Source organism: Marmota marmota, unplaced genomic scaffold (assembly GCF_001458135.2).
Source record: "Marmota marmota marmota unplaced genomic scaffold, marMar, whole genome shotgun sequence".
NCBI lineage: Eukaryota > Metazoa > Chordata > Mammalia > Rodentia > Sciuridae > Marmota > Marmota marmota.
Window position 1 is genome coordinate 43,174,342 of NW_025999990.1, and position 10,389 is coordinate 43,184,730.

Genomic DNA, 10,389 nt, shown 5'->3' on the forward strand with positions numbered 1-10,389 from the left:
TTAGCTAGGCACTTACGTGCTGTGTCCATAACTTTTGCAGTGTGAGGTGCAACAGCAAAACTAGCACAAATTTCTCTTCCTGTCACAATTTTACAGAAAACATTCTTACCATATATCTTAACAACTGCATCATGTGATTTTATGTTTTAATTGAGTCAAGAACTTTTCACTTACAGCACTTTACAGCCTACCTTTGGCATATCTAAATTGCCATCATTACTACTCTTGCATTGGGACCATTTTTTAGTTAAACAAAGGTTACTTGAGCACAAGCACTGTGATACCAGTCTTAGAACCAAAATGTCTACCAAATAACAGATCAGGAGTATATACAGTGTGTAAACGCTGGTCCAACAGGTCATGCACATTTGAGCAGCATCACGAGATTTTATCACACTACTCAGAACAGTGTACAATATAAAACTGATGAATAGAGCTGCAGAAAGTGAAATGAAAAAGACTATAATGTAATAATCAAACTAAAAGTAATTTTGTTACTTCTTACTGCATTGCTAATTTAAGTTTCAAGTTTTTGTTTTCCATTGTCTAAGACTTTTAGAATGCTTTTTGCTCAGAAAGAAAACACAAAATTGGGGCTGGAGTTGTTGCCCAGTGGTAGAGCACTGGGTCCAATCCTCAGCACTGCATATAAATAAATGAATAAAATTAAAGGTCCATCAACAACTAAAAAAAATTTAACAAAGAAAACACAAGATTATCATCTATTAGCATGTATTATGATGAACAATTAAAGGCAATGTCAAAATGTAGTCACTTGTGGATACAATGTACTACACATACTACATTTGCTTTTTAATTTCTTAATATCATTTGATGAACAAAAATTCTAAGTTTTAGTGAAGTCTGATTTATTGAACTTTGCCTTTATACTTAGTGCCTTTCACACTCAGTTCTATAATGCAGCTGGAATTTATTTTTGAAATAGAAATCAAGAATTTGTTTTTGTTTTATTTTTTCCATGTGGATATCCATTGGTCTGCAGGAATTACTGAAAAGGCAATTCTTTCCGCATAATAAATCAGTTTCTCTGTTTGCCAATATCATACTGTTTTAAATATAAGATATCTGTCATGTAAGTCCTACAACTTTGTAATTCTTTTTTTTTTTGGCGNAGCCCTCAACTTTGTCATTCTTGACTTGGCTATCCTTTGCCCTTTGCATTTCCAAGTCAACAACTTATAAACATAGCAAAAATGGAACATGGGCCCAGCTGTGTAGAAGCTTTAAAATATTTTTAATTTCCACTAAAAAAAAAATAAGGCTACTAGCATTTTGAGTGGTTTTGCATTCAGACTACTAATGGATCAATCAATATCTTTACAATTTTGTCTTCCTGTCTATAGACATGGTAAGAAAAAGAAAAACATGGTAAGCCATGGCACAGAAATGAAACTGACATGTTTGTAAATGTTATAATTGTTTATGTAGAAGTCTATAGTGAACTTTCAAAGGCTACTACCTACAAGGTCAGTATACAATAATAATTTGTTTTTCTGTATACTAGTAACAGACAATTAGTGAAAAAAATTAATGGTACTATTTAAAAGAATAAACAAATCCACTGAAAGAAGTATAATATATCTACCAAGAAGATAATAAAAAAATCAAATTAAAAAAGGCAAATGGAAATAATTTTTAACTCTGATCACTTTCACATAAGGTTAATATAATAAATTGGTTATATTCTGAGAAATATAATAAGATTAGCCTTTTTAATCCACACTTGGAAATCTTTTTTCTTTTTCTTTCTTTTTTTTTTTTAAATGATGCTGGGATTAAACCAAGAGCCTCACACATGCTAGGCAACTACTCTACTCCAGCCCTACACTTAGAAATCTTAATCACAATTGTTCTTTATTTTTATAATATATATTGCTATCCTGTTATAGTTGTTAAAATCAATTTCTGGTTAGATAATATGTGTGTATAAAACTGCATTCAATGCTCTAGATGTATTTTCACCAAATCTTTTATGTTTTTAGTGTTATATTTTGGGCAAGATCTATGCTTATGGCAATAAATGAAATGTAAAAGGATATTATAGTAAAAAGCTTAATTCTATCCTACCTGAACCCCTGCCCACTCTATTCTTTCATTGCCAGTATTAACCAATTTGATATGTATTAGCCCCAGAGTATTGTAACTTGGACTTTTGTGAGGTAGAGAAAGAATAATATTAACTCCATTTACATAGGGAAAGCCTGAACTAAAAGTAATTGAAAATCTGCTCTCTTGTTAAATATTAATGAATCATATAAACAATAAAATATGACATTATTTCCTGAGCTCTCTATTTACCATGAAGTATTTTGAGATGTTGGAGTTAAAAGGAAAAAATTAAACTATTTAGAAATAGATTTGTTGTTTAATTTTATTAATATGATTCTTTGCAAGTTTATGAACGTTAATATAATAATATTATAGGATGATTTAGCCATTAAATTGAATACACTAGTTCATTTGCCTGGATCACTGGCATTGTAAAAACAAACATTCACTTAGTATAATTGTTTAAGAAAGACAACAACTATTATAAACAGCAAAAATGGAACATGGGCCCAGCTGTGTAGAAGAAAATATTTAGGATCTGCCTTTTACTTTGGCCTACTATGTTTCTTAGATTACTCTTCATTACTCCTCCTCCATGTGTCATTAATTCTACTTGGGTAAGTTCTATATGTGCAACACATTTGCTAACTCAGATCCAGTCTCCTTGAAGGTATGTCAATCACAAGAGGAGCATAAATAAAGTCAAATGTACAACTACTAGATGAAAATGTCAAAGTTATTTCCTCTAGTGAGATACCTCAAGATCTTGAACTCAGAAGTTCAAAGTCAAAACATGACTGCAGCTTTGTGAAAACCATCATTTAATTCTCACAACAACTTTATGAGGTATTACCATCCCTAATTTATTGGTGAGGAAACAATTGGAAATTTTACTCTTATATGGCTACAAATCTCAATTTTCCAGATGAAATATGAAAGTTAACTTACAGCTTTAAAAGAAAGAGTCACAAATTTGAATCTTGACTCTTCCTTTACTGGACTTGAGTATGTTTCACATATCATAACCTATTATTTAGGGAGGAAAAAAACCCACCATTTGATTTCAGTGTCATGGTATGAAAAAATACCAATTATTTTTCTAAGCTTTATAATTGGAACTCGTAGTAGATTGAGCTATAGATAGGAACGGTTTGTGAAATACATAATAACAAAATACTAACTGTCACGACTGAAGGTATAACTCAGTAGTAGAGGATTTGTCTAACATGCAGGAGGCCCTCTGAGTTTAATCCCAGAACTATACGTGCAAAAAAGTTAATAAGTGTCTTGGATTTTTTTTTTTTTTTTTTTACTGGACTGAAAGCCTCTATTGATTGCCTATATCTCATGAAGGAAATAGTGAATTTTGAGTGTTATAGACACTAGAGATAATATTTCTTTATGATATGCCATTTAACAAGAACTTTATTCACTAAAACATCTCTATATATGGTTCAATTGTATAAATATGTTGTGTGATGTTATTATTTCATCATATTAAGAACTAATATTTGGTGTTTAGCAGGTATTTCTTTTTTACATCATATATACATTACATTCTCTGTCAACTACAGGTCACTGCTATACTCAAACTACTTAGCAAGAACTCCTATATCTGTCTCATATGCCACAGTTCTCTAATTATTCATATAATTACACTACATTAATCACTACCATTTATGGGCTCATTTTATTAATTTTATTCATAATATTGATATTTGTAATTATTCACAAAATAAAAATACACATTGTGGCTTAATATCTACAACCTAGAATGAGCAACTTAAATATCTTCATGTTTTCTTCAAATTGCTTTTTAAATTTTTTTTTGTGGTGCTAGGGATGGAACCCAGGCCTTCATGAATACTAGGTAAGCACTCTACCACTGAGCCACACCCCAGCTCTCAAACTGCTTTCTTAAAAAAATAAAACATACGGATTTAACCAAAGGCCTATTTGTACCTCTTTTCTCTATTTTCTCTTAATTTGATGTATAGTCTTCTCATTCATATTCCACCCCTTTACAAAATATCCTTACATATATGCATATAAAGTTGTTTTAAGTGGCCTTTATATTTATATAAGTAGCAGTATATTTTTCACATGTAATATTCTAACTTGTTTATTTCATCATTGTATTTATAGTCTAAGAAGTATTTATTTCATTTAAAGAAATAATAGGAGGGGCTGGGGTTGTGGCTCAGCAGTAGAGTGTGCACCTCTAGCACGTGCTAGGCCCTGGGTTCGATCCTCAACACCACATAAAAATAAATAAAATAAAAGTGTTTGTCCAACTACAACTAAAAAAAATAAATATTAAGAAAAGAAAGAAATAATAGGAGAGAAACTATTATAATGGTTTTCTCCTATATGTAAATATTTTGTTTATGTAAAGCACATTGTAGAAGCCCCCTATAATTGGTTTGGTGATGTTTTTTGGTACTAGGGTTTGAACCCAGGGCACTTAACCACTGACCCATATCCCCAGTCCTTTTCATTTTTTTATTTTCAGACAGGGTCTTTCTGAGTTGCTTAGGACATTGCTAAGTTGCTGAGGCTGGCTTTGAACTTGCAATTCTGCAGCCTCTGCCTGGAATTACAGGCATGTGCCAAGGTGCCCAGCTCTATAACTGGTTTTAAATCACCTTCACTATTTTCTCATTGTCTTTCTTTCTTTCTTATTTTACTTTTTTAGTTGTACAGGGACACAACATTTATTTATTTTTTTTATGTGGTGCTGAGCATTAAACCCAGTGCCTCACATGTGCGAGGCAAGAGTTTTACCACTGACCTGCAGCCCCAGCCCCTATTTTCTTTTTTTTTTCTTTTTCTTTTTTTTGAGAGAGAGAGAGAGAGAGAGAGAATTTTAATATTTATTTTATTTTTTTTTTAGTTTTAGTCGGACACAACATCTTTGTTTGTGTGTGGTGCTAAGGATCGAACCCGGTCCGCACGCATGCCAGGCGAGCGCGCTACGGCTTGAGCCACATCCCCAGCCCTATTTTCTTATTTTCTAAACAGACTATATTACATTTAAAAAAAAATTGTCAAACTTTAGGTTAGTGTCTTTTATATCTTTGTGGTATATTTATAACAACCAGGCTTTCAAGAAAGTGTATTTGCAAATGAAATTGAAAATCAGATATAGGAGGCTTACAGGACTTCAAATATACAAAATTACAACAGACCCACTCCAAGGCACATCATTATGAAAATACTTAACATACAGAATAAGAATAGAATTGTAAAGTCTGCCTGAGAAATATGATAGATAGCTCACATTTAGAGGAAACCGATCCAAGTCTCCCCCCAGACCCTTAAAGCTAAGAGATCTTGGGATAATATATACCACGCTCTGAAAGAAAGTGGATGCCAGGCAAGAATACTATACTCAGCAAAATTAAGCTTCAGAATTGATGATGAAATAAAAACCTTCCATAATAGGGCTGGTGTTCTAGCTCAGTGGTAGAGCACTTGCCTAGCATGTGTGAGGCACTGGGTTTGCTTCTCAGCACCACATAAAAATAAGTAAATAAAATAAAAGTCCATCAACAACTAATAAAAATATTTTTAAAAATCTTCCACAATAAACAAAAGATTCACATCTAGAAAGCACGCACTACAAAACACTGAGTATTTCATGAAGAAGAAATGAAAAATAAAAAGTGAAAACCAGCAAAGGAACTACATTAGAAGAATAGTCAATCAAAGGAGAAACTAATTCAAATTAAAAACCAGAAGTAAATCAAAATGATGAAATAAAAATCATTTCTCAATAATAACATTGAATGTAAATGGCCTAAACTCATCAAATGAAAGGTATAGACTGGCAGACTGGATTAAAAAATAACAGTCAACAATATGCTGTCTCCCAGAGACTCACCTTATAGGCAAAGGTATTCAAAGACTGAAGGTAAAATGATGGGAAAAAACATCATTTACATGGATCTTATAAATAAGCAGAGTGTTTTAGTCAGCTTTTTCGCTGCTGTACTAAAGGTTCCAACCAGAACAATTGTAGAGGAAGAAAGGTTTATTTAGGGGCTCACAGTTTCAGAGGTCTCAATACATAGACAGTGGGCTCCATTCCTCAGGGCTCAAGGTGATGCAGGACATTATGGCAGAAGAGTGTGGCAGAGGGAAGCAGCTCACATGATGATCAGGAAGCAGAGAGAAAGATCTCCATTTGCCAGATACAAGTACACTCCCCAAAGCCATGTCCCTCATGCCCCACCTCCTCCAGCAACACCCCACCTGTCTTCAGTTACCACTCAATCCCATCAGATGATTAATTCTCTGATTGGGTTAAGGCCTTTATAACCCAATCATTTCTCCTCCAAGCCTTTTTGCATTGTCTCACGTGAGTTTTTGGGGAACACCTCATATACAAACCATAACAAAGGGGTTTCTATCCTCATATCAGATAAAGTGGACTTCAAGCCAAAGTTAATTGGAAGGGACAAAGAAGGACATTTCATACTGCCTAAGGGAATCATACATCAAAAAGACATAACTGTAAATATTTATGCCCCAAACAATGGAGCATTTCTGTACATCAAATAAACCCTTTTCAATTTCAAGAATTAAATAGACCATAATACTGGGTGACTTTAATACAAAACTCTCACCACTGGATAGATACTCCAAACAAAAACTAAATAAAGAAGCTATAGAACTAAAAAGTACAAATAATAATTTATACTTAACAGACATATATAGAATATTTCATCCATCAAAGACTGAATACACTTTCTTCTCAGCAACACATGGAACCTTCTCTAAAACAGACCATATCTTAGGTCACAAAACAACTCTCGGCAAATACAAAAAAGTAGAGATAATACTTTATATTCTATCAGATCATAATGGAATGAAAATAGAAATCAACAATAAAATTAAAAAATAGAGGTACCTGGAGACCAAATAGTACACTATTTAATGACCAATTGAAAGCAGAAAAAATCAGGGATGAAATAAAAAAATACTTAGAGGTAAATAAGAATAGAGATAGAACATACTAAAATCTCTGGGACGCTATAAAGGCATTTCTAAGAGAAAAGTTCATTGCTTTGAGTTCATTTATTATAAAGATAGAAAGTCACCATATAAATAACCTAACATTACATCTCAAAGTCCTAAAAAGAAGAACAAACCAACACCAAAAGCAGTAGATCCCAGTGGTAGAGCATTTGTCTACCATGTGCTAACCCCTTTCATGTGCTAACCCCTCTGTGCACAGAGGGGTTAGCACATGGTAGACAAATTATGGAAACTACAAACTAAAATACCAAATTATGGAAACTACAAACTAAAATACCAATATGTCATTTTTCACTTACTAAACTTATGAGGTTTCTTTCTTTTTCTTTTCTTTTTTTTTTTTTGTGTGTGTGTTACAATATTCAGCATTTTCAAGCATTGTTTTAAAAAATGGCAATTTATTATTGGGGAAGTTAATTTTGGCAGTATTTATGTGCCTTTGATATGAAATTTCACTGCTATGATTGATCCCATGGAAATGTTCCCACCAAGAAATACACTGATCCCTCAGTATTCACAGGGGATTGGTTCTAGGACCTCCTACCCTCTTGGATACCAAAATCTACGGATGCTCAAAAATATGAGCAAATACCATTCCATGTCAGAAGAGATTAAATGTGATCATCTGTAATATTTAGTGACCAATTAATAGTGTTTTGAAAACTTTCAACTCATTTAAAAAATAATCAAGGTTTACTTAAATAATAATTAAGTTTAGTTTTATAACTGTGTAATTAAACTTTTGTTTGGCTTATACAATTCTATTTTCTCCAACTGGGAGCTGCATAGGATCAAGTCCTACCTTCATCATTATTACAGCAATATCAATAAAATAGTCATAACATTCACGCATGATTTTAGCCTTCTCCCACGTATTTCCCCCGGCATACACTCCATGACACCTGACCAGTACTGCACAGGAGTCGGGATATTTATTCATTGACGGGCCTTTAGTTCTTTGGGGTCTTGTTCTTCAGTTGTGCTCTCAATAATAGGTGCCACTAACATATCATCATATCTAAAATACCCTCCTGAGGTACATTGCCTTATTCCTTTGATCATCTCTGGATGTGTAATTTTAAACTCTCATCCTGGAAAGAGGAGGGTGGCCATCACAGCAGCTTTAGAGTGGATTCGAATCACTGCACCTGCTCCTCTCATTGTGTAAGAATTCATGAAAAGAGGATTGCACTGGCTATTTTTTTTTAGCTTCTTATATCCTGCTCATTTACATCACAAACAAACATATCTTCCTGCTGAATTTGTTCCTTTTGCACTCCTGAAGGAGCAATGTAGATTTCATTGCCATACTCCAAGCTAATTCCTCCTCCAGTCCCAGTGACCCAACTCAAGTGGTAAAACTGTTTGCAAAGTACTGGGATCAGGTGTCTTGAATGTTCATTGTCCTGCACGCTGCAACACTGTGAGCAGCTGTCTCCCCAGAGCATGGCAGCCAGACATGGTCCAGAGGAGGGGCACCCATGGTTTCCAGCCATCTTAAGGCTCTGCACTCAGCATTCCACCTATCTACCATGACCAGGCCACAGTTGAGGCTGTCTTTGATCTTGAGATCCTCCTGCCTCAGCCTGCCTCAGCTGTAATCCCTCAGCTGCTGGAATGACAGGTGTGCACCACAGTGCCGGCCCCCCTTTTATATTTGAGACAGGATCTCACTAATTTGCTCAGAGCCTCACTTAGTTGCCAGCTAGCCTTAACCTTGCAATCCTCTTGCCTTGGTCTCCCAAAGTCACTAAAGTTACAGGTGTGCGCCACCATATCTGACTTCCATTATAATGTTTTCAAGTCACTTTTTCTTTCAAGCTCTCTTAGAGTCATTTTTTTTTTCCAGGATAGTGTAGTTCCTACTTCAGAACATGGCAGGTAAAATTGCCTACAATCAGAAACTCATCGTTTATAAAGTCCCTTGAAATAGTAATCTCGATTTTTATATTTACTAAGTGTTCTTTTAGAGTCTAAAAGGCCTTAGATTACCAACACAATTTATTAAAAGTGCTTCAAGTGCCACCCTACTGCTTAGAGAACATTTTTAACCTCCTTTCTAATTTCTGATGGGATTCATATAACAATTTTTAAATATTTTTAGTTGTAGATGGACACAATGCCTTTATTTTATTTATTTATTGTTTTTTTATGTGGTGCTGAGGAGGGAACCCAGTGCCTCACACATGCTAGGCAAACGCTCTACCACTGAGCTACAACCGCATTCCCCAAAACTTATTTTTTTTTAAGTCTCAGGATTTCAGCTTCTACCTCATCATCAGCCTCACTTTTAAAAATCATCATTTCTTCTGGGCATGGTGGCACATGTCTATAATCCCAGTGGCAAGAGGTTGAGTCCAGAGGATCTTGAGTTCAAAGCCAGTCTCAGCAATTTAGTGAGGTCCTGAACAACTCAGTGAGACCCTGTTCCTAAATAAAATACAAAAAGGTCTGGGATGTGGCTTGGTGGTTAAATGCCCCTGGATTCAATCCCTGGTACAAAAAAAAAAAATCATCATTTCTTATTTCAATCACCACTTCGTTTCACAAGAAATCTTTAGATGTGCCTCCCTTTTGATTCTATAACTACTGCAATTTTATTATTCCATTAATAAAAATAACCAATATTAAGTATTAGTTGACATCTAACCAATTAGTCTTAGGAAAACCTGGAAAAATAATCCCTGTATGAATTTTGAATATTTATTAATATTGAGCCAGCTTTAACCTTAATTATTATATTATGATGACCTCAAATTTACATTTATATACATAGAACAAATTAAATCTTTATGATTATGGATTTGAATCTCTAGGGTCTGCATGGTCACCTTAATACAGTTTTGCTTAGTCACTGCCATAGTTTGGATCCAGAATATCCCCAAAGATGCATATGGTAGAGGCATGGTCCTTAGGGTGGCACTGTTGGGAGGTAGTAGGAAGCCCCTGAGAGGTGGCGGTCTAGTGGGAAGTCTTCAGGTCACTGGGGAGTGCCATTAGAGGGGATATTGAGACCCCAGTTCTTTTTCCTCTTTTTCTCTTTCTGGCCATCAGATAAGGGCTCTTGCTCCACCAGGATGGGCCACCACAGGTCCAAAGCAATAGAAGCAATTAATCGTGGACTAAAACTTCCAAAACTGTGAGCCAAAATGAACCTTTTCTCTTTATAAGCTGCTTATCTCGGGTATTTTATATATATATATTTATAAAAAATGGAAAGCTGACAGACACAGTCACCATTACAATGTTGATTATGCATTATGCTGTGGTATCAATCTC

The 10,389-nt window shown here is 34.5% G+C and overlaps 1 pseudogene; it reads right to left on the bottom strand.

Moving 5' to 3' along the window:
- Window positions 1–7,348: 7,348 nt before the first annotated feature.
- Window positions 7,349–8,630, bottom strand: LOC107139416 (annotated as a pseudogene).
- Window positions 8,631–10,389: the final 1,759 nt, after the last annotated feature.